Here is a 23,422-nt window from a genome sequence, read left to right as displayed (position 1 = left end):
CAGCTTTTACTCCTGGCACAGACAAGAGACATCCCTACCCAGTCACTGCTGTGGTTTGCACATTCTCCTGCACCTAACAGCTATTTAAAAAAAAAAATAGATAAGTAAAATGAAAATTAGAAGTAGACTGTGGATTCTAAGATGTTCATATCGTTATATGCAAGATATATGAACTTGGAAAATCAGACTGTGCACCTTGGTTCTTATTCCACTTTTGGTTCTCAGCTTTCTGTCTTTGGGGCAGCTTTTTAAAGATGCTATTACATCTCTAGGGCCTAATTCATACAAACATTAGCTTGTGATGGATAAAACAAATGTGAGATCTTATAATAAATAAATAACACCATTTCCTATGAACCAGAACACTAAAAGACCTGAATATAAAATAGAGTATGCTCAGAAATATGGGGGCCATAACTGTAGAAAGAAAAGACATATCATGGTGAGTTCAGAAGTGTGATTTCACAAATGATCCAGACCAAAAAGGATTTTAAAAAGAGAACCGTACTCACTGAAGCAATTTCTAATAGGTGATTTGCATTTCTAAAGAGCTCCCATGAATTTGTGGGGCCCCACGCTGGACCATGCACAGCGAATATCCTGATCTGAGTGAGACTATTTTTATTAGAGTTGACAAGTATTTTAGCGTTTTTATGTATTGGGATGATCACTGGTATCTGTACACTATTACAGTCTCTAATGGTATTCCATGTCTGAATAAGTAGAAATGTTGAGGTTAGGACACACTGAAATTTTGAAACACTATTACTAATGTTTACTAAATGAAAAAAAAAATTTTTTTCCGCAATATCTTCAGAGAATAAAATGAAAATTGTAAACTTTCTAAGTAGCCGAAGCATATCACTTGGTGAATTTTAAGTCGATTTTGAAACATTTTGAACTGAAACCTTAATATGTATTAAATCCTTCTCTACTTTTCTTAAAGAGTGTGGTCTGAACGACACATAGGAGCTTTCACGAGGTTAAGCATCTTTGTGCTACTCAGGCCGGTGAGGAAAAGAAAAACATTGACTTGTGTGGTGTCACGATAAGGCACATTGGTTTCATGTGGACTTTTTCTTGTTACTTTATCTGTTGAGGGAAAAAATTTTCATTGTGTATAATTGATGTTAATACCTTCAACAAAGTCTCCATGTTGTACTTTACTGGTCTATTGTGAGGATAAAATAAAAACGCCTATAAAGGCGCATGGAACCTGGGATGTGCTCAGATTATTAGCTAATCCAGGTTGATAATTCTTATAGATAGTGTTCTCTGAGAATCATCCTCGAAGATGGAGGCTGGTGTGAAGCATGTCTTTATGAAGAGCCCTGGAGGTCCACGCCTGGGGATGGCAGGGAACAAAGCAGGGGTGGGCAGAAGGAGAAATCCAGGGACAACTCAGTCCCTAAATCAGCTCTGGCTAACTTTGCGGGGAGCCCTGGACCTGGAATGACCCTTCAGAGCCGGCTCCCATTGGGCTTGAATGGCCAGCCTCCTTCCACGTTGATCCGCCACTGGGAGTGGGTCCCTTGAGAAGGGCAGGACCTTGGTGAGGCAGTTCTTCACAATGGAGGCAATTTCCAAAGGTTCAGTTTCGGGTAGGTAAAGCAATGTCCTCCGTGCAGAACTGAAGGGGCATCCAAAACTCAGGGATCAAGATAACTGATGTTTTAAGGCAATATTTTTTTAAAAGATTTTATTTATTTATTTGACAGGCAGAGATCAGAAGTAGGCAGAGAGTCAGGCAGAGAGAGAGGGGCAAGCAGGCTCCCCACTGAACAGAGAACCTGATGCGGGGCTTGATCCTGAGATCATGGGATCCTGGGATCATGACCTGAGCCGAAGGCAGAGGCTTTAACCCACTGAGCCACCCAAGCACCCCTTAAGGCAATATTTTTAAAAGTCAAATTTCATGTAAAAAAAAAAAATGCATGGTGTGCAAAATATCAGAATTTAAACAAAGCCAAGCTGTTGTTTGCTTGATGGCCCTGTGATGGAAATAGTCGTTTCCAATCAGATGGTGGTTCTCAGGCCTTCACCGGTATGAAGTCTTCACTGGGCAGGTTTTTGACAATTAACACTGGGGCGCAAATAGATTGGGCAGAGCAAGGTTCTGTTTATAGTCATGTTTTGTTTTCGTTTTTGCCTTGTCTTTTTCCACCGATGGGCTTCTGTTAAATTTTGCACTTGGTTCAAAACATGGGGGTGGGGGCGCCTGGGTGGCTCAGTGGGCTAAGCCACTGCCTTCGGCTCAGGTCATGATCTCAGGGTCCTGGGATTGAGCCCTGCATCAGGCTCTCTGCTCAGCAGGGAGCCTGCTTCCTCCTCTCTCTCTGCCTGCCTCTCTGCCTGCTTGTGATCTCTCTCTGTCAAATAAATAAATAAAATCTTTAAAAAAAAAAAACAAAAAACATGGGGGTGGATATTTTGATACGTGATTCTAGGGGCACACATTTTGCATTTTGTGTCAGGATCCAATATGGCTGCTGAGGGCATGGCTGAGCCCCCAAGGCTATTGGCCAGAGCATCCCCAGATTCTGGGGCAACAGGTTCATTGAAATGGGATCTGGGAAGCCTCTCAAAGTGTCCTCTAGCACTTTCTATATTGTTGAATGATCAAAAATAGCATCCAACAATGAAGTCTTGATTTATAGTAAATAATGAATATACTCAGCACCAGATTTTTACTTTCACCTCAAGTAAAAAGAGTGACCAAGCTCATTATTCACTTATCAGTCTCACTTGTTAATATTTAATATATCAGATATGGCTGGACAATAGCTTTTGGTTACAAATGAGTGAGTTGGGTTCTATCCACCCCCCTTTTTTTAAAATAAAACAAAGCAAAACAAAACAAACAAACAAAAAACAGCTGGCTGCATTCTAACCAGTTACCAGTTTCCGAGAATTCTAATTTCCTTCTCTGTAAAATGAGGACAAGGTAGAGTAGGTTGGTTTTTTCACATCTCAGCCAACTTGCAGTTTCAAATATTTGCTGCTTTACCCTTGTGAGGATGAACAAAAGTCATCCCTGAAGAGCAGAAATTAGTTTGTGTTTGTGAGCCTAGCCAATTCCTCGAAACTGTACTGTGTAGAATTCTTTGCTTCTACCCCCAAATGTTTCCAGCCCATCAGGTATCGTGAGTGTGACTGCTGTTTCCTGTCGTGCTCTCACCGTACGCTCGTCAGGGTATCAGCTGTTACTCATTGGTAGTGTACGTCGGCTTCATCCTCATGGTTGTGCCCACCACTCTCCTCTATTTCCTTCCACACTGTGCGAGATCAGGGAATGAGCTTGATATAACTGACTCCTGGTGTTTACTAAAGAGGTGAGCGATCAGGGTAAGGGCGGGGGGGGGGGGTTGAACTGTGAATTCTGAACTAGCAGCTCATGATATCCTCCCCCAAATCTAGAGCCAAGCAACAGCCTCTGAGAAGGCTCTGGAGGTTTGGAGCAATCTGGAGATTTGCAATTTGGAGCAATGTGGAGATCAGCAAAACCTGTGAGTATGTTGTTTTGTATTTTATTTTGTGTAGATATTTCTACAGAAGGTTCCTTATCGAGGAACATCCATCACACACTTGGAGAAAAGCTGGTGCAATGGGAAAGTAAGTAACATTGGAGGGAGGGACACAGCGGCTCCAGAAATGTGCATGGCATTCATGGTGCAGGGTCTTCTTGGCTCTCTACTTTTTGGATTTGCTTAGGATCGAGATGGCCACGGACTCAGCCTCTGGCTTTTGTGAAGTGTACAGGGTGCCACCGTCGACTTTATTATACAAAGTAGAAAGCGAAAGCCAAACAAGTGAGTGCTGGTGATTAAGGGCTTGTGTCTCACTGTTATCTGCGCTCAGCAGAACTGAATGATTATCTATCGGCTTTTAATTCCATTGTCTCCAGACGTCAATATGTAACCACGAGTGTGCTGATTCCCTCTGTTCCAGTTCTCTAATCTAAAGAGGAAAAATGGTTCATTTCATAAGTGGTTTTCAGGAGGAAGTGAATTCTCAAAGTGCAAAGAGTGATGGATTAACAGTGTTGAGTTTGTTTGTGGGAGAACTTGTCTGACTTGTTACCCTGGCTATCTGAGTAGAAACACACACACACACACACACACACACACACAACTCCACACGCGCGCGCGCGCACACCACACAGAAATGTCAACGAAACAGATCCCGTTGGAGAGCCCACTGTCGTGACCTCCTAGCCACAGCACATTTGGTCACGAGTGTTCTGGAATCTTCGACACTTGCGTCTTTTCTTCAAATACTCTGTATGTCACTTTTGTGCTATGCCAGGGCTTCTGAGACCCTTTTGAAGAGGCAAGAAGGTAAATCCAACAGACAAAATTTTTTTTCCTGTTTTATGAGGTTTCACTTACTGTGGAGTATCTTGCTGAAATTAAATATATATTTATCTTTATATAAGTCGAGTACTCGTTTCATAAGCTAAAGGACTCAGGTAGACACGCAGATGGGATTATACTCGAGTATGGTATTTTTTTTTTTTTCTGTGAGAGACAGTTTGAGCTGTGTGGTTTTAAAAAGCTAAAGCCTATGCTAAAAATATGCTACTATATTAATAGGAGCCTACTGCCTATACTTAGGAATGCCTTGATGTCAAAATAGTTCACTGAAATGCCACAGTGTGTTGCAAGAGAAAATAATAATTAGCACTCAATGAGCCACATAAATCTTGCATTTAACTGCTATAACCAATATAATATATTTCCAGTTATATGTTCTACATGTATAATATATACATTATGTAACATCAGTCTATCTTTTTAAAATGTACTTATTAATCTGTTTGCTTGCTTGTTTATTGGGACCATAAAATCAGAATTTGAACGATATACATTATTGACACTGATAAGTTGTATAGTAGAAATTATTATATTATTAAGTAAGTGAACAGTAGGGTCTGTGTATATATAATTTAATTTAATCATACAATTAATAATTAATATAATTAATAAATTATATATAATTTAATTTATCCAAAGGACTGTCAGTAAAAATTAATATAAGATCATGTAACTCAATATATCCAAAATGGGATGATAATTAATTCAGTTTAATATCACATTAAGCGAAAATAGGCAAATTTACTCAGTTAATACAGGCTGATCTCTAATCATTCTTTTTTTTTTTTAATTATTATTATTCTCCAGAGTACTCTGTTAATGGAAGTAAAATTTAGTAATTTGAAAGCATCATTCAAATCTTGTTCCTCTACATTTAATTTGCACTTAATTTCGAATTGATCCAGTCCACCCAAAAAACAATAAATCTATTGAACAGGATCACCTTGCTTGCTTGTTTCTTTATCATTTGAATAAGGATATCAATATGGCGCTTGTACTTAGAACAAGTAAATCCTATCTGATTCTGTCAACATCTCAGATATGTGTTTAGTCTTGGATGCATAGTTTTGAGGTCCATCAAGAAGATGAAAACCTTGTCTGAGTGTACCTGCCTCTTCCTGGCAGGGCTCTGGCTGAATCTCACCCAGTCCGGGTGATCTGAGGGAAGTTTTGCAACAGAGCTGATTACACTGATGTGGGAAGGTTTAGAGAAAGCTTCAGGGAAAAGTGCAGTTCTGTGGAGCAAGATGGGGCCAAGAGTAAGGAGACCTGCCTGGAACCAAGAGAGAAGAGTGTTCTAGAGAGGTTCTTGGCATGTAAGTAGTGACTAAGCCTCCCTGGCAAAGAGGGAACCAAGAAGATAAATACTTTCACCTCATCTTCTTCCTTCCTTCCAGTCACTTTCCAGGGCCCCCCACTGGTTGAACCCAAATGGAAGTCAAAGAACAAGGGATTGTTGTTGTGATACTTATTGGTCTGCCTCTCAAGACACTATGTGGGGTGGGACCACATGGAGAATATATCCGGAAGGGCAGACACAGTTATCCAGCATGCAAGAAGGTACTTCTCTGGAGTAACCTAGTAATTGAAGTCAATTTTACTCGTTGTGAAGTATCATTCAAATCTTGTTTATATGCATTTAATTTATATATAATTTTGAATCAACCTTCCCCTCCAAAAAGCAAAAAACACTGAAATGTGCTGGTTTCATCCAGAGATGGGCTAAAGCTCTTAGAGGAATAGAGAATTTAATCTTTGTGGATCCACTTTTCACTGAATCACTTAGTATGGCTAGTACAAACATTGGTAATAATATACTTGGGAGAAAAAAAAATACTCTGGGGGAAGCTTAGTAACACTTTGAAGATTTTTTTAAATGTTTCGATAAATATTAATATGAATTTGATTCTATCAACTGAGGAATGCATCCTCTTTATGAAGCATTTCTACGTGATCGAAAACAGGCTCCACACCAGCGCTTAGCAAAGGTCCTGCCTCTACCTTCTTCTACCCAGATGTCCTTAAGTCACTTCACCTCTCAGACTGGAGTTCCTTTTCCTGGAAGGATTAGCACAGACATTGCCTTCATTTCCTCAGGGACTTTGCAGGGAGCATGACATGACAGCAACTTCCATGCTCTACCACCTATAAACTGTCATTGGAGTTGGTAGATCAGTTATTCTTACTTGAAAATTACAAAGGAAAAAGAAAATACCTTTCTTCTTCAAACCATGAAAGGAAGGATTGCTGCTGTCCTCAGTCTTTTTACTGTGACTTTTTTTTTTTTTTTTCTTAGCAAAAGACCAATATAGAAGTTAAGAACAAGTGAGGTGAAGACAGGCCTCCTGCTGTTACACATTTTCCAAAGTCTCAATTGTAAAATATGATAATAAGTTATTAATCAATCTTTGTTTGTTTTAGTAGGGGAGCTATTCTCTGTGGGGGTTTGTTCAGACCGTATAGGGAAAATCCTTCAGAATCTCCCATACGAAGGTTGCACATTCAAATAATAGCCAGCGTTTGTACAGTTTCCTTCTTGGCCAGCTAAAAATTCCCCCTGGCTTGGGAGAGCAAGAAGTCTTTAGTGAGGATGTCAACAGTGATTTATTATAAGCTGAGTTAATTCTCCCTCCATTTAAAGGCCTTGCATGCGACATAATCACTTTCTTTCCCCCCCACAGAGGGAGCTGCTTATTCCATGATTCTCAAGACAGCTTCTTCCAGACACCGGCCACGGTGAGATTTCAACTGTTTTCTTTGGAAAATTTTTGTTGTGGGGGTTGGGGCTTGGAGCATAATTAGTCAAGTATGGTTCTCACCCAAGAAAGCTTCAATGTGGAAAAAAACAAGATGTGTGTGTGCGTGCATGTGTGTGTTCTGTGAATGTATTAATATAACTCTGTGTGTGTCTTCATGAAGCTTAGGAGAGCTTCTTGGCAGCAGAGCAAGGAGAAGTCATAAACCCAGCCTTGGGTAGTGTACGAGTTAGACTTTTACTGTATTGGGTTGGTTGTGCTTTTGTTCTTTTCTGGGCTCATAAACTGAATAGGGGTAAAGGAGATCTGGAGGAGTTTCAGAGATGAGCCCAGGCAACTTCAAAGTCAGAAAATAAAACCTAATAGCAATATTTAGGTAATAGTAAGCATGAAGAGATGTGAGCTGCTTGGAGATTTTGACAATATCTTTAATCCCATGAGCTTCTTAGATGCTAGTAACTCGGTCTTCTCTAAAGATTCTGGAGACACCAAGTGAAAGTGCAGAGTTTAAGCCATAGCTGTCATGGCTTAGTTATTGGTACAAGGTAATAAATATTCATAAAATGCCATTGGGATTGTGATCCTTACTCTCTGAAAGTTCTGGACTACTAGTAAGGCAAAATTGATGAGTCTCCTCTAATTTTTTTTAATATTTCATTTATTTGATGGAGAGAGACACAGTGAGAGAGGGAACTCAAGCTGGGGTAGTGGGAGAGAAGAAGCAGGCTCCCCACTAGCAGGGAGCCCAATGCAGGGCTCCATCCCAGGACTCTGGGATAATGACTTGAGCTGAAGGCAGACGAGTAATCACTGAGCCACCCAGGCACCCCTCTTTCTCTGCTTTTATGCCCATAGACTTTCTACTCATATTTTGTAGTCACCAAAATTGTTCTACTTACGGCAAAGTAGCTTTACAGATAGTAGAAAACTACTCTGTATAGCTTAGACTAAAAAGGAAATGTGTTGGAAAGACCCAAGGACAGGATGTGTCAGAACAGGAAGAGGGCTTACCCAGAGTAGATGTCATCTCTCTGTGCCAAATGGTGTGTGTGCAGGGCTTCCTCTGTGTTGGCCCTCTAGATCACTCTCTGTCCTTCTCCACACAGTGACCTGCTCCTGCAGGCTGACCTGTATGGATGCTATCACATAGTTTTCTTACCCTCTGGGTTCTGGTCAGATTCAGCCTATGGGGAAACTTGATAGAAGATTAGAGAGGAGGAGTGTGAAACTGAAGGATTGGTGCCCACCAGGAGATTCACCTCGATTGATTATATCTACCCATCAAAGGACTTGTCTTCTTGGAATGAGCAGATCAAATATGAGGAGCTATTGGAATCATTCATTTCCAGTTCTAGTAACTTCTCTCTCTCCCTGCCTCTTAGGTGTAAGGTTATTACCAGTCCTGTTAATCAATTGTTTGTATTTGAATGTGGCATCTGTTTCTTCCCAGAACCTGACTAATGTAATCTCTTCATCTCTCTCTCTCTGTGTCTCCTTAAGTCTTTTCTACATCTGTGCTCACTTGTCATTCTCTTTCTCTCCCCACACATGGAAAAGGCTACGCCCTTTATATCTTCCCAGTTTAGGTGCCAGTAGAACTCAACTCACATAGCAGTAACTTTAGTGGTTTTGAGGATATCCCATTCTCTCTTCTGAACTCTTTAATGTCAACAACAGCCCACGGTTTCTAACATCATCCAGTTTTATAGATGAAGACGTTGAGGCACGGAGAAGTTGAACAACCTGACTGAGGTCACATAACTCAAGATAAAAGCTATATTATAACCTAGGCAGACACATTTTATGTTTTTAAACAGATTTTTGGTTGTTTGGTGCTTGGTCTGGACCACCTGGCGTTTCATGACCAATACTGATTCACTACAATGAGGTAGAGGTGAGAGGAAGAAATACCATGTTGTACTTTCTAGTGAGTTGGACCTTCAAGAGAAAATGCTCTGAATAGGCACTAGGTAGGGCAGTGAAGTTGACTAAAACATTGGTTGTATCTCACCGGCTTGACTATGGTTTATTATACTTTTTAAATAATCCTTTGAAAAAGTTACCAGAGATGTTTACAAATTATTGAAATTACTTTAATTCTTTTTGCTAGTTGTATGTTACTGTCCTTACATACCCTAACTTCTCCAGACTTGGCTTAGAGCAGACTCAGAGAAGAAGCTACCTTATTTAGAATGGAACAAAAAGAATAAAAGATTATCTGCCTTCTCCTTACCATAGAGATTTGATGAGTGTCCCCCAACTACATACTGTATTTCCCCCAGTGACATTAGGCCTAGGCATCTTTATCAGATTCGTCATGGAAAGCATACAGGCTACCGTCCCAACTGTTCTACCACTGATGGCTCATGCTTTCCTTTTCTTTTTTTAAATTTTTTTTTTTGTTTAGGTTTTAATTATGTATTTGACAGACAGAGATCACAAGTAGGCAGAGAGGCAGGCAGAGAGAGAGAGTAGGAAGCAGGCTCCCTGTAGATCAGAGAGTCTGATGTGGGGTTCAATCCTAGGACCCTGGGATTATGACTGGAGCCGAAGGCAGAGGCTTTAACCCACTGAGCCACCCAGGGCTTTCTGTTACATGGAACAGAAAACAAGGACAGCATCAAAATGGTTTGTAGCATTCACCAATCTTGCCAGCTTATACTTTTATACCCAGATTTTCTATATAGGCCAAGGTGTAAGTTGTTGTTTTTGATCCACATTCTTAAAATCTCATTCAGAGTCATTATTATAATTCCTCTGTGAGAAACAAAATGCAGTTAATGAACTCCCCCAAAAGTGTAATCTGAAATAATGTACGAGACTTTGTCCTAAGGTTGTTTTAAAATGTATACCTTTGTAGTTTTTTTTAAAAGATTTTATTTATTTATTTGACAGATATCATAAGTAGGCAGAGAGGCAGGCAGAGATAGAGAGGAAGGGAAGCAGGCTCCGTGCTGAGCAGAGAGCCTGATGTGGGGCTGGATCCCAGGACCCTGGGATCATGACCTGAGCTGAAGGCAGAGGCTTTAACCCACTGAGCCACCCAGGCACCCCTATACCTTTGTAGTTTTATACAGCTTTGAGATTAAGTGAATATATAGTTCTACTACTGCAGAAGGATAAAAGGAAACCAGGTTCTCCCAGAAAGATGACATCATCTTACACTTTATTCCAGGAGTTGCTTTAGGGAGCAATGGAAACTAAAAAATCCGTTTAAGGAAGACAAACTCAAAACCATGCCTTTTTGAAACAAAATGCATATGCATTCTGTTACCTTTTTTTTTTCTTTGGTTACCATGTTCATATGTAGTTAACATGATATGACCTTTATTCTTTCTCTCTTGGGGAGTTAGCACCATGAGTTTTAGAGAATGTGTTTTATTTATCATTATGTTTTCAGCACCTAGTATGGTGCCTCACACATACTAGATGACCAGTACTATTTGTTGAATGAATAAATGAAGTGTAAATGCCAATACAAATATAATACTAATTCTCATATGTGCATGTCTTTAACCATTTCCTGTCTCAGTGATGATGTAATTTAGGACAAATGTTATATATAAGAATGTGAAGATAGTATTTTAATTTCCCCATGTTGAGTAAATTCTGGGGTTCAGTACAGATTACCATGGTGTTTGGTTAGGGATTTTTGACATCAGAAATATAAAATTCTTGTTTAGGATCAGACCTAGAAGTCATGGGTGGTGCATGATTATAGCCTTCTCAACAAAGTGTAATTTTCCAAAGATGATGAAACTGTGCAGAGCTATTCTCTCATATCCTATGAGAAGATGCTTCTACCAACTTATAACAAGATGAAACCAACATGTGCCACAATAGTTGTACCTAGTGAGGATCATACTAAACTTTTAGCCCCCAGACATTAATGGAAGATAGGAGAGACATGAGGGAGGGCATGAGAAAAAAGTGTTGGTGTGGGGGATTACTGTACATATAAAATGCAGATCCTCTATGTTACTGGGACCTTGACTGGAGAGTGGCCCATGCCAAGTTCTTTAAGCAAGAGGGCCACATGGTAGTTGAGTGAAATTTGATGTTTTGCTTAGTTGTCTTAGACATGTTTACTTTAGTAGAGGGTTATGGAAAGGTTGAATCAATAAACACTTTCTTTTCAGTCAGCAGACTTGCCATGGACATCAGTAGTCATGCTTAAAATGAAACTGGTCTTTCTCCATGAATGGAGGCATTCCTTGGTTTTTTTGGGTGAGGGGGAAGAAAATGGGATCCCAGAGATGCTAAGCACTAATTAGGGACCTGACCAGAGACTTTGATACTTTTCATTTTAATCTGAACAAGATTTTAAGTCATGGTAAAGGACAACTCAAACAGTAAGATTACATTCTAATCTTTACAATCATTTTGAAGAGGAAATAATAAGTAAAGTATGTAATTGTTCTATGACTTCCATCCTGTACTATTGGGATTAAAATAAGTCTCAGTGACCTTTCCAGCCTTACAGAGCTAGGTCACAAATGGATGTTAGGTCTTTCAGCCTCATTTTGTCTTAATCTTTCCATATGGAAATCCTTCCTAAAAGAGCAAATTTAATTATCCAGTACAGCATTGTCTTGCCCTATGTCTCTAGTACAACTAATGCAACTAGAATTAGGAGCCTGAAAAATAACCATGGAAAGTTAAAAACACAAGGTGGAGAGAATGGATTTTCTTTTCTTTTCTTTTCTTTTCTTTTTTTTTTGAAACTGCAGCTATCACACAATGAAGAAAAAAAAAAAAGCCAGATGAAGCATAATTTCAAGCCCTTCACGTTTCTCTTTTCCCAGATTTATCCTATCGATTATGCAGGATGAGTAAGAAATTCATGCATGCCACCTTAATTCCGGAAGTCATATATAAACACAGGACAAGCTTAGAATATTCTTGTCTTCCGTTGGCATAACTGTCTACCATAATGCACACACATAACAAAGCCACTGAATAGGGAAGTTGAACACAATACAATTTTATGGTGTTTGCAGTTTGTTTTTAAAGACCTTTATTTCTTATTACACCTTTGACATCCAGTCACCGTTATCAGCCCTGAGAGTTCAGCTTTCTGCAGACAAAAGCTTTTAGACATCATCTTGGACCTAGCCCAGCTTGACTATAATAAGGTGTTTATTTTATTTCCTCTCCTGTTTTGCTTGTTGAGTACCCCATACAGGTGCACATTGAGTGCTAGCAATTTTCCCTTATTCCTGAAATGGGGGGGGGGGGGGTGGGAAAAAAAAAGAAACTGATGAGGAAGTACTTAGTGAATTGGAAAAGGCCCAAAAGCAGGTGGGGAGGCTGAGCCATGACACCAAGATTATCATTGCCAGTGAAACCAGACTAGGTAAATTGATCTCTTCCAGGCTCTGGAGTCAGATGGGAGAGGCAGGTACAGTAGATGAGCCCAGGTTTCCAGACCCAGTAAGAACTGGAGGCAGCTAATTCTGGGTATGTTGAGGAAGAGACCAATGCATTGCTAAAGGAAATGCTCCAGTAACCTGGGCTGATAGGAAAATAAGTAAAAAATAGCCCCATAGTGCATGTTTGAAACAATAAATGTAAGTATATGAGAATATACTTACAAATTATTCTTTTTAAACAAGTGGGATTCCAAGGGGATTTTATTGTTATCTTTACATTTACTTTTTACTTTGTTGTCTTAATTTGTTTAGTATTGTTGACAAGTTTGTAATAAACCATCAGGGTTTTATCCGGGGTTTTATTCCCATCCTTCTGGCTCTGTTCTCCCCATGTCTTCTCATGAACAAAGGCTGTGTTTTTTTGAGAGCCTTGGAAGGTGAAGATGAGCTAACTGAGGAGTGATGCAAGAAAATAACCAGGGATAGATGGAAAGATGAATGCACAGAGATGTGTCTGAAAAATTGGAAATGTTCTAAAGCTGGAGTTCAGGACAGAGGTCAATACATTATGGCACAGCTCAATGGGGCACCGTTCTGCCGTTATCTAGAAGAGCAAGCTGGGGGTGCCCAGCTGGCTCCATTGGTTGAGCAAGCGATTCTTGATCTTGGGGTCATGAGTTCAATCCCCACATTGAATGTAGGGCATACTTAAAAAAATAAATAAAAAATAAAATTCCTCATTATAGAAAAAAAAAGCCATAAGGTAGAGCAATATGTATTGATTGGGAATCATTTATAATATCTTTTAATTTAGTGTGGGTTTATATGGTTTTCAGAAACATCTTAGTAGTATCTCAACCTCTGGGTGGCAGGGTTATGAATGGCTGCAGACATAGCCACTCATTTTCCCAAGTCAGACCATCCTATCAGATGGTGGGTTTTATTTCTCCACCCCCAGACTCTGGACTGACCATGGGAATTGCATTGCCAACAAACCACTGGTATATACGTGATTAAATGAGGGGCTTAGAAAAGGCTTGCACATTGGACTTGCCTTCTTGCTTCTCCTGGGAACCCTGCTACTGCAACCATAGAACAAGACTGGGTAAATTGACTGGATAATGAGACCTTTATGGGCCACTTACCCCTAGGTAATCCCCTGAAGAGGAGTACCTTAACTTATTGGCCGCAGAAGAGCCTTTCAGGTGAGTCCAGCTGAAATTGCTGACCCAAGGACATATAAGCTAAATAAGTGACTATTATGTTTTTTAAAGATTTTATTTATTTATTTGACAGAGTTCACAAGTAGGCAGAGAGGCAGGCAGAGAGAGAGAGGAGGAAGCAGGGTCTCCATAGAGCAGAGAGCCTGATGCAGGGCTCGATTCCAGGACCCTGGGATCATGACCTGAGCTGAAGGCAGAGGTTGTAACCCACTGAGCCACCCAGGCACCCCAAATGATTGTTATTTAAAGCCATCAGGTTTTGGGATGGTTTGTTATGCAGCAAGAACTAATGGATACCCTGTGTGCTTGTATGTGTGTGTGTCTGTGCATGCACATGTGTGCACACACGCACAAGATTATGTTTCTGGAAGGACATGAACTGTTAGTAGTGTTTTTTTGGAGGTGAAATTATGAATGAATTTTACTCTTGTTTCTATATACTTTGTTTCTCTTTTTTTCTCCTAAAGGAATCATGTTTATCCATGTGTTTAAAAATAAACAAGTGGGGAAACGAAGGGGAAAGCCTAAAATTAAAAAAAAAAAAAATCCTTTTTTTTTGTAAATAAGGACTAACCACAAGGCATGGTAGTTTGCTGTGTCAATTTTTCCAAATCTATTTTTCTTGATTGTCCCGTTAACCCATCAGATGTACATGCCCCCAGATGTTACTGTTAAAAGCATAGGAACACTGACAACATCAAATGCTGGCAGCCGTGTGGATGGAGCCACAGGAACTCTCATTTGCTGCTGGTGGGAGTGTGAAATGGTACAGCTATACTGGAAGACAGTCTGGTGGTTTCTCACAAAACTAAGTATATTATTACCTTATGATCCTGAAAATTGTGTTCTCCTTGGTAATCACCCCCAAAAGTTTCAGTACCTATGTCCATGCAAAACCGTGTACACAGATGTTGACGGCAGCTTTATTCATAATTGCCAGCATTCAAAAGCAGCCAAGATCCCCTTCAGTATGTAAATGGATCAGCCATAGTCCATCCAGATAATAGAATATTTATTCATTGCTAAAAAGAAATGAGCCATGAAGTCATGAAAAAAACATGGAGGAAATTTAAATGCAGGTTGCTACGTGAAAAAAGCCCCTCAGAAATACTGCATACTGTATGATTCCAACTACATGACATTCTAGAAAAGACAAAACTATGGAGACGGTAAAAAGATCAGTTGTCAAGGCTTGCAGAGAGGGGTGGGGGATAAAGAGGAAGAACACAGAGGATTTTTAGGGCAGTGAAAATACTCTGTATGAGACCACAGTGATGCATAACTGTCACTAAACTTCGGTCCAAACCCACAGAATGTACAAGATGAAGTCTGGACTTTGGGTGATAATGCTGTGTCAGTGTAGGCTCATCAGGGATAATGTGTGCCTCTCTGGTGGGGGATGCTGACAGTGAAGGAGGCTGGGGATATGTGGCAGCAAGGACCATACGTGAAATCTCTGTGCCTTTGCCACAATTTTGCAGCGAATCTTAAACACCTCTGAAAGACAAAATCTTAATAATACAACAATGACACCCCTCCCCCCCAAAATAGGAAAAATACATACGGAGCATATCTGGGTTGATACCATTTACCCTTTTCCCTGTGTCCGGGTCTCTTTGCATTCTTTACATCACTGAAAAATCTGGAAATGTCAAGCGCCCAACACACATAACATTTTCAAGATGCCCATGATTGTATTTCTCAGACTTTCATTTTCTTAATTATTTATGTAGACACAAAACAAAATGGAGAAGATGGGAGTGTTTGAAAAAACACTTCGAAGCTTGATAGATTTGGTTCCAGAACGATAACACAGGTGACTGGGGAAGATAATGGAAGGTCAGGCCCAGGGTTGAGTGATTGAGGAAATTTGCAGAAGCAGGAAGATGCTTGCCAGATTGGGGCTGGGTGGACTTCGTACTTCCTGTGCCTTGAAAATGGATGCAAAGCTTATTACACTCATCACATTTTTTAAGGATGAGTGAGAATAAAGAAACCACAATTGAAACGCCAAGCAGCCTTCCAGTGAACCACAAATATCTTCTGAAAGAATAAACTCACTTTTATACTTTGTATAATCAGACTGTATTTTAGAAATTCCCAGAAGTTTTACCATCTCCTGCTTCTCTACCAACTTTCCTTTTTTTTTGTCAAAGATCAGTTGGCCTTAGTGTGAGGGTCTATTTCTGGCTTCTCTATTCTGATCCACTGACCCATGTGTCTGCTGTTTTGTTTTGTTTTGTTTTGCTTTTTAATAACTTTCGTTTTATCTCTAATGTCCAATGGCTGATTTTCGGGCATGATGATCAATTCTCGGCTCATCGAAGGAATATTCCATTCGGAGGTAATTTTGAACAGATTCCTTTACTTTCGTGTGAGCCTTATCTTTGTAATATCTGTAAGGCTTAGACTTTCAATACATGTGAAATATTTAGACTGTGTCCTTTCAGGAGGGTAGGAATGTGCACTTACCACAAGTAGGAGGCTGGGCCACTTGAAAAAAAGTTGAGTCTAACAGAGAATATTGGATTATTACTGTATGAATGGAAAAGCAGGGGAAAATCTAGCTGGTGGAATTGATTTTTCAACAACTTTATGTAAGACTCAAAGTTTCATTGTCTTCTTTTGGTTGTTGAGACAGTATTTGGGGGCTAGTTGGGGACTAGGTTTATTGTGCCAACCGCCGCATGCTGTTCTGTGGGGAACATCTTGAAAACTTCATTGCATGGATCTGTTATGTCACAGAGTTTGTTTTTTCAAACAATTTGACATTTTGAGCCGTCAGCAGCCTGGAAAGTTTGCCTTCCAGATGCAATTCCTCTGAGCGCCAATTTCCATGTGGCCCGTTTCTGCCCCCTGCTCGAACTATGGGCCAAATCAAAATACTTTCTGACCACAGTGGCTGTCTTTGCCGTGCACTTGACTATCAGGCTTTCTTCTGGAAAATGCCAAATGTAGCCTTCTGCAAACCCACTGAGCCACACTGGTCATGTCTGAAAACTCAGCCCAGAGTCAAATATCCCTTATTTTCTTCCTGATACCCGGTTTCTTCCCTCCTCCCTCTGTTCCCTCCTTCCTTCCTTGTTTCCTTCCAGTAATTGACATACAATATTGTGTCAGCTTCAGGTGGATAGCGTTGCAAGTTCATATTTATATGTGTTATACATCTGCCACCCACAAGAAGTCTGATTACCATCTCTCACCAGACAAAGTTGTTACAATATTATTGACTATATTCTCTATATTGACTATATTCTCTATGCTCCAACTTATAACATCCTTGTATATTACTTTATTTTGCAGCGGGAAGATTATACCTTTTGGTCCCCTTTACCTGCTTCATCCATCCTCCGTCCCTTTTTCCTCCTGGCAACCATCAGTTTGTCCTCTGTATCTGGGAGTCTGTTTCTGTTGAGTTTTATCTGTTCGTTGACTTTGTTTTTTAGATTCCGTACCAGGTTTCTTGTAGGATCTTGGTTCTTAGACGGACGTGTCACCTTTAGTTTCTTGTTTTCGAACACAGAAAATACTAACTTAGTATAAGAAATATCTCCCATCATCCATTGTGCAGATATTATATTTCTAGCCTCAGCTGCTTTTTGTTTTTGTGCGTTTTTTTGTTTTGTTTTGTGGTGGTTTTTTGATGATTTTCAAAGGCATTCTCTTTCTTATATTGCATACTGACTAGAAGAATTTTTTTTTAGAACGAGGTAAAAGATAACATTGTTTTCTCAGACGAAGATGGGTATAGAATGGTACCTGCAGAAAATGTAGAGAAAAAGAAGACAATTGCCTAGACCTGGGGATGGGAGCAGTCATGACCGATCTTAGCACGGTGAGCAAGTGCTCTAAAACGGGGATGGCTGCACAGCACAGTAAATCTGCCAAAAACCATTGACTTCTATACTTTAAATGGATAGATGTTAAGATATGTACAATATAGCCCAATACAACTGCTTAATAAAGGAAAGGGTGGTATTTGCATAGTAAGATTATTTTAATGCTTCTCTATATAAAGTATTTCTGGGATTTCAACCCGTGCTCAGTAATACTAGCCAAAATTGAAACTATTAACTTGACTGAAAGTCAGCTCATTTCCATGTTTTGTTATAGAAAGAATCTTTTAACAACTATTCACACATGTATATACACACACACACACACACACACACACAAGCATCACCCCTCCCCCACTTTTTTTCTCCCCTACCCTCCCCCTCACACATGTATACACCCCAATCTCTCTGATTCCTTTAGGTATCTGGAGGCACAGAATACCCATTAAAACATTTTCCCCTTAGCCTTTCAAGTTTTTTGCAGCTGTCATTTTTACTGTCTGCTTTCCTGTCACACAGGATAGCTCTGGAGGTCCATCATGGACATCGAAAGCCTAACATTCCTTCCTTTCAGAACAAGTTGAATCTCTGAGTCACTCTGTTTTGCCAACACAGCTCCAAAAGATACCATTCCTTCAAATTCCACAAGTACAAACCTGGATTTCTCTCCAGTTCCCCACCCCAACTTTTATTAATAATTTTTCTCTCCAGTCGTGAATTTTCAGAGTTATCTTGACCTCTTCCTTGATCTCAGCACATAGAAATTTTCATGAGCCATTAGGTTCACTCGTGTATGACTACCTTTGCTTCTCTTTCCGCTCCCTCTTTGGGAGTTTTTAAATAGCTAATATAAGGATTACAATGAGAAAAAAACCAAACAGTGAGCTAATCTCTTTGCTTTATCACTTTGTTCCGTGATATCCTGATTCCTTTGCCAGATTAATGCTCCCCACATTTCAGTTTTTTTTTTCCCAGAAACCTTAATTATTTAGTATTGCACTCAATCTACATCTAGAAAAAGTTTTTAAATCTAAAAAATTAAAGTCTGAAAGCCGTTGATAATGTGTGAGTGTGTGTGTGTGTGTGTGTGTGTACATGTATGTTGGAGGTAGGGCAGGTGTGGCAGGTGTACAATATCTCATTCTTTCCTAGAAGTCCATGGTATACCGTAGTTAGATAAAGGAGATGAGAAGTCTTATAGCAAAGAAACATTTTTAAATTCAGTTTAATGCAGAGCTTGTTAAAGTGCTTTGAACGTGGACTATTTTGGCAACATCTGTAGCATCAGCCTGCTCTGCAGGACTAGTGAGCAAAATAGTAGTTTGAAGAATACTATCCAGGGATCATGACCTGAGCTGAAGGCAGAGGCTTTAACCCACTGAGCCACCCAGGTGTCGCTGAATTGATTTTTTTAAATTAATTTATTTATTTTCAGCATAACAGTATTCATTATTTTTTCACCACACCCAGTACTCCATGCAATCCGTGCCCTCTATAATCCCCACCACCTGGTACCCCAACCTCCCACGCCCCCGCCACTTCAAACCCCTCAGATGCTATCCAAATATGAGACTCAGGAGAAGAGAAAAAGGATCGATTTGACTTTTCTGTGTCTTGAAGAGGAAGAATTTGGGTACAACTCATTCCATCTTGCCCATGTGCCTGGTAAGTATAAATCTTTCACTGTTGTTCAGTGTGATTACATCTTTTTGAGAGTTTTCTTTCTCCTCTTATCTTTTGTGCCCTTGGCCCCATTACAAGACTCTTCCTATAGGAGGTGGCTATGGTGGTGGAATTTACCAGGCTTGGGGGCCCATCCAGTAAGGATCTGTTAATTAAATCGCTGAAAGCCAAGCCTGCAGTCACTGTAAGACAAATGTGGGGAATCCAGATTCTTCACCAGGATCTGCTCTTTTTTTTTAGGCTGGCTACAGATACGTAAATGTTCTTGGTGTCTGCTCTATGCCTAGGATATAGGATGAAGTTAGCATCAGTTGAGAGGCAGCCAAGAGCAGGCACTGGCCAGATCTTTGGTGGAATAAAATGGTGCCTAACACTAAAAGCAAGTCGTCATTCCTACTTAATCTTTCTAGGAAAACAGTGTCACACAAAAACATTTGAATCTATAATTGGCATCTTTAAAGATGCTTGCCATCTGGACCTCACTCAGTTTAATTAGTCACTGCAGGGTGGTGGTTCTCTTGTAAAAATCTTGCACTCCATTAACCTTGACTTTTCACACATTGACATTTCGAGCCCCTTCTTTGCTTTCCTATGGTGGAGTGGACACGTTTCCATTTAATGGGAGTCCACCTCAGGGTTCATGAGCCAGACGCTTGTTATTTGACAAGGCGACCGAGCCCAAGTCTATAAATTGTGGCAGCCAGGAAAGGTTGCAGGCAGCTAAAAATGGCAAGAGAGCAGGAGTCATGGGGCTCACCCCACCCTTCCTCTAGAGATTTCCAAACAGCATGGTGAGCAAGGATTGGGAAGGGTAGCGGAGGGAAATAACACAAGGAGACGAACCTGAGCAAAACTTAAAAATGGGTTCATGCACTGAAGCAGCTTTATTCAGCCGTGGACAGCTACACAGACTGATTATTTAGCAATTTTAGACAGCTCACCATTTATTTCTTTACCATCTAAGTGAAATATTGTCAAACTTGGGCATCGGAAAACAAGGATTCTTGTATTTCAGGCAGTCCATGACATTCAATACTGTCTACCACTTTTTCCTTTCTTACCACTTTCAGTTCCCTTTCATTACTGTTTATTTTCTGAGGGTAGTTTTCAAGAATGGGAGTGGCCATGGTTGGTCAACAGAGTATCTATTTTACATATTTCTTATAAATTTGAAGCTGCACAGGAGAAATGGCTATAAGATGTGGTAAGAATGACGTCAGAGTCGTCTCAGAAGGCTAATAAGTTCTTGCCCCTTGTGACCCAAGAAGTAACCATCTTTTGTGGCTCGTCAGTATTCTCTCAAGTCTTAATTGAAATAGGAATTGATATAGGAAATATTATAGTATATATAAATATATATATATATAAATAAAATATTAATAAAATAAGTAGGCATAATGATAAATGTGAAAAATAAATGTAGAAATATTATACTTCTAATTATTAGAAGTAATTATACTTCTAATGTTATTCTGTTTATTTTTCACATTTATCATTATGCCTACTTATTTTATTAAGATTTTATTTATTCATTTGAGAGAGAGACCAAGTGGGGGTAGGGGTGGAGGGTGAGAGAGCAGACTCTGTACAGATCATGGAACCTGATGCGGGGCTTCATCTCACGACCCTGAGATCATGACCTGAGCCGAAATCAAGAGTTGCATGCTCAACTGACTGAGCCACCCAGGCACCCCTCATTATGCCTAATTATTAAAGTTATCTCTTCACATAGGACATTTAATTATCTCTTTTAGTTGTTCCATAATTATTGTATCCATTTAACAATGCAAATAATTAGTGTTTGCCAAACTTCTGATAATATAGAAGATCAGGAAATTTAAGTTCTAAATGTCTACTTGCTAGATACCACATACAAAATACAGTCAAAATAGAGAACTGAGAGTAAGCAATAATAGCTTAGAAATTAAGTCCACTAAAATCTGGAAATAATATCTTTTAGCAGCATTCCAGCACGTGTGCCAGAATACATCTGTATCTCCGGAAGCACAGATATTATGCTGGTCATGGACGGAGCTCTAGCATTAGCGCATTAATTAACCAATTGGTTAATTAGCTCTAGCTATGGTAGTCAATTACCAAAGTCTAAAATTTAAAAAAAAAAAAAGTGTGCCAACTGCCTTCTCAAGCAGTCTTCAGGTATTGTTGATATCTAGAGGCTCACTACTGCATTGTACTAATACAATAAGATCTATAAGAATATGCTAGTGAAATAGAAATTTCTTGGAGGATATTCAGTCTTTATTTGTGTGTGCAAATGTGTGTGATTTTTAAAATCAATTTCCTTTTTTTTTTTTAGAATAGCATGCCAGATAAGTAGTATACTTTGTGGGCATGATGGCCAAGCCTGAGTACCTTTTGAGGTACTGTTACCTCAGGGAAGAGCATCAAACAGCCAAGGGAGAGTATGTGAGCATTAACTGGCTTGGGGTATGGGCTCAGGAAGATTGCAATCAAGCCCCAAGATGGTATTAGGAGGTATCAACACCACAACTGCTTTATAATTTTTTACAGAGTCTGTGTGTTTTGATGGCGGTGGGATACGGGACCCTTTACTTTCTACCAGTTACTTATTATCTAGTAATACTATAAAACAAACCACATTGAAAACAGGTGACTTATGACAAAAAGCATCTTAAAAATCACGAGTCCAGGAGTTTAGTTTCTCACTTAGGCTGGGCTCACCTGGGTGTTTTTTTGTTCTCCGATGGGATCACTCAACCATGTGGCAGTTTGTTAGCTATTGGCTGGGAATCAGAGAGCACAGGGGCCTGTGTTTCTCATTGCCTGGCAGGCTAGCCCAGACGTGTTGTTCCGGTAGAGATGGAGGAGCAAGAGAGAAGTGCCCGGGCTAGGAACTGGTGCGCCCTCACTCCGTGGCATCCTGTTGACTGAAGCACATCACAGATTCATCATAAAGGATGGGGAAACAGACCCATCTATTTAGAAAATGGAACTTCAGAATCATGCGGCAAAAGTGTGTGGGAACAGCAAGGCATGAAGAACCTGGGCTCTTCGTACAGTTAATCTATGTCCTTGTGTTCCTTAGCAGAAACATTTTGATCAGAAATTTTAATTTTCTCAAACTTTCTTAGGTGTCAAGTTGCCTATAACATGACAAAAATACAGAATTAGAAAATGAAAGTTGTGAGAGAGGTGATCTGTGGAGTTGACTTAACAATTCTGCCCATAGGAAGCAAGAACAATGCCTTTTCTCTAGCCAATATAACAAATGTGCCATTTAGACTAAAATACCAATCAATTTGGGAGAGTTCAGAGCATTACATGTGTCGTTTCTAAGAAGCATTGGGAATTTATGATCTATTGTAACCAACTTCCGGGAGGGTGACCTCTAACCTTACATTTCTGATTTTCTTAATGTTTGTGTTGTTTTCCTTAAAACTAAGTCCTGGTGGAGGAATGATAAACCAGTCCATGGGAAATGAAACTAGTTTCTTCCAGACTATCAGCAGTGAAATTCTTGTGCTGATATAGTGAGAATTTAGGAACTTGAAATTATGCCTAGGTTAACTGTATTCCGAATGCCTCTTACCAGATCCACTATTCCAACTGTAGAAGTAGATTTTAAATATGGATTCTATAAAGAAATGAACCATCATCAGGGAAAACTTATCTCGCTTTTAATGTTTTTAGGGAAGTGTGAAATTTTCCTCAGAGCGACTGACAAACAAGGCTTTATGAGATATATTGAAAACAATGAAAATAAGATAAATTACTTACTCAAGTAAGGTAACCAAGTATACCTTTCTGCCCAGACCTGAGGGTTTTCCAAAGCATGGGCTGTCCGTGCTCAAATGCCTTAGGCAAATGAGGACAAGTTGGTCACCCTATTTGCAAATATGCCCTTTGGAAGGATAGTTGATAATCTGGCAATATTTTCTTGAGTCAAACAAATTTGGTTTAACTGAGTTTTACAAGCATTCTATGTATGTCTTACAGGCATAGTTTTATTTCAGTTTGTATGGAAAATTCGAAATCATTCTACATGACTTTGCTGTTCAAAGCTGAAGCTGAAAATAAGTGAGGTAGAGCTTGTTTCACTTGTGTGAATATTGGCCAAAGGAATAAAAGTCACTACTTTTGTAGGGTATAAATAGCAGAAATGAGATGTTATTATTTTTAATGATTATTTAAAAAAAA

General features: G+C 39.7%; 1 long non-coding RNA gene across 4 annotated transcripts in view; it reads left to right on the top strand.

Annotated features, from left to right (window-relative positions):
• The first annotated feature begins 3,130 nt into the window (after nt 1–3,130).
• Nucleotides 3,131–23,422, top strand: part of LOC309852250 — a 106,527-nt gene continuing 86,235 nt past the window's right edge. For 3 of the 4 annotated variants that reach the window (XR_014305134.1, XR_014305135.1, XR_014305136.1), the window contains exons 1-3: nt 3,169–3,332; nt 3,418–3,506; nt 7,055–7,109. This is a non-coding gene — a long non-coding RNA (uncharacterized lncRNA). Of the gene's footprint in view, nt 3,333–3,417; nt 3,507–7,054; nt 7,110–23,422 lie in introns of all 4 variants that reach the window. The other variant, XR_014305133.1, reaches the window with a different exon arrangement.

Source organism: Mustela nivalis (genome assembly GCF_964662115.1).
Source record: "Mustela nivalis genome assembly, chromosome: 17".
NCBI classification, from domain to species: domain Eukaryota; kingdom Metazoa; phylum Chordata; class Mammalia; order Carnivora; family Mustelidae; genus Mustela; species Mustela nivalis.
Note: the sequence above shows the minus strand (reverse complement) of the source record. Positions and strands in the feature narration are given on the sequence as shown.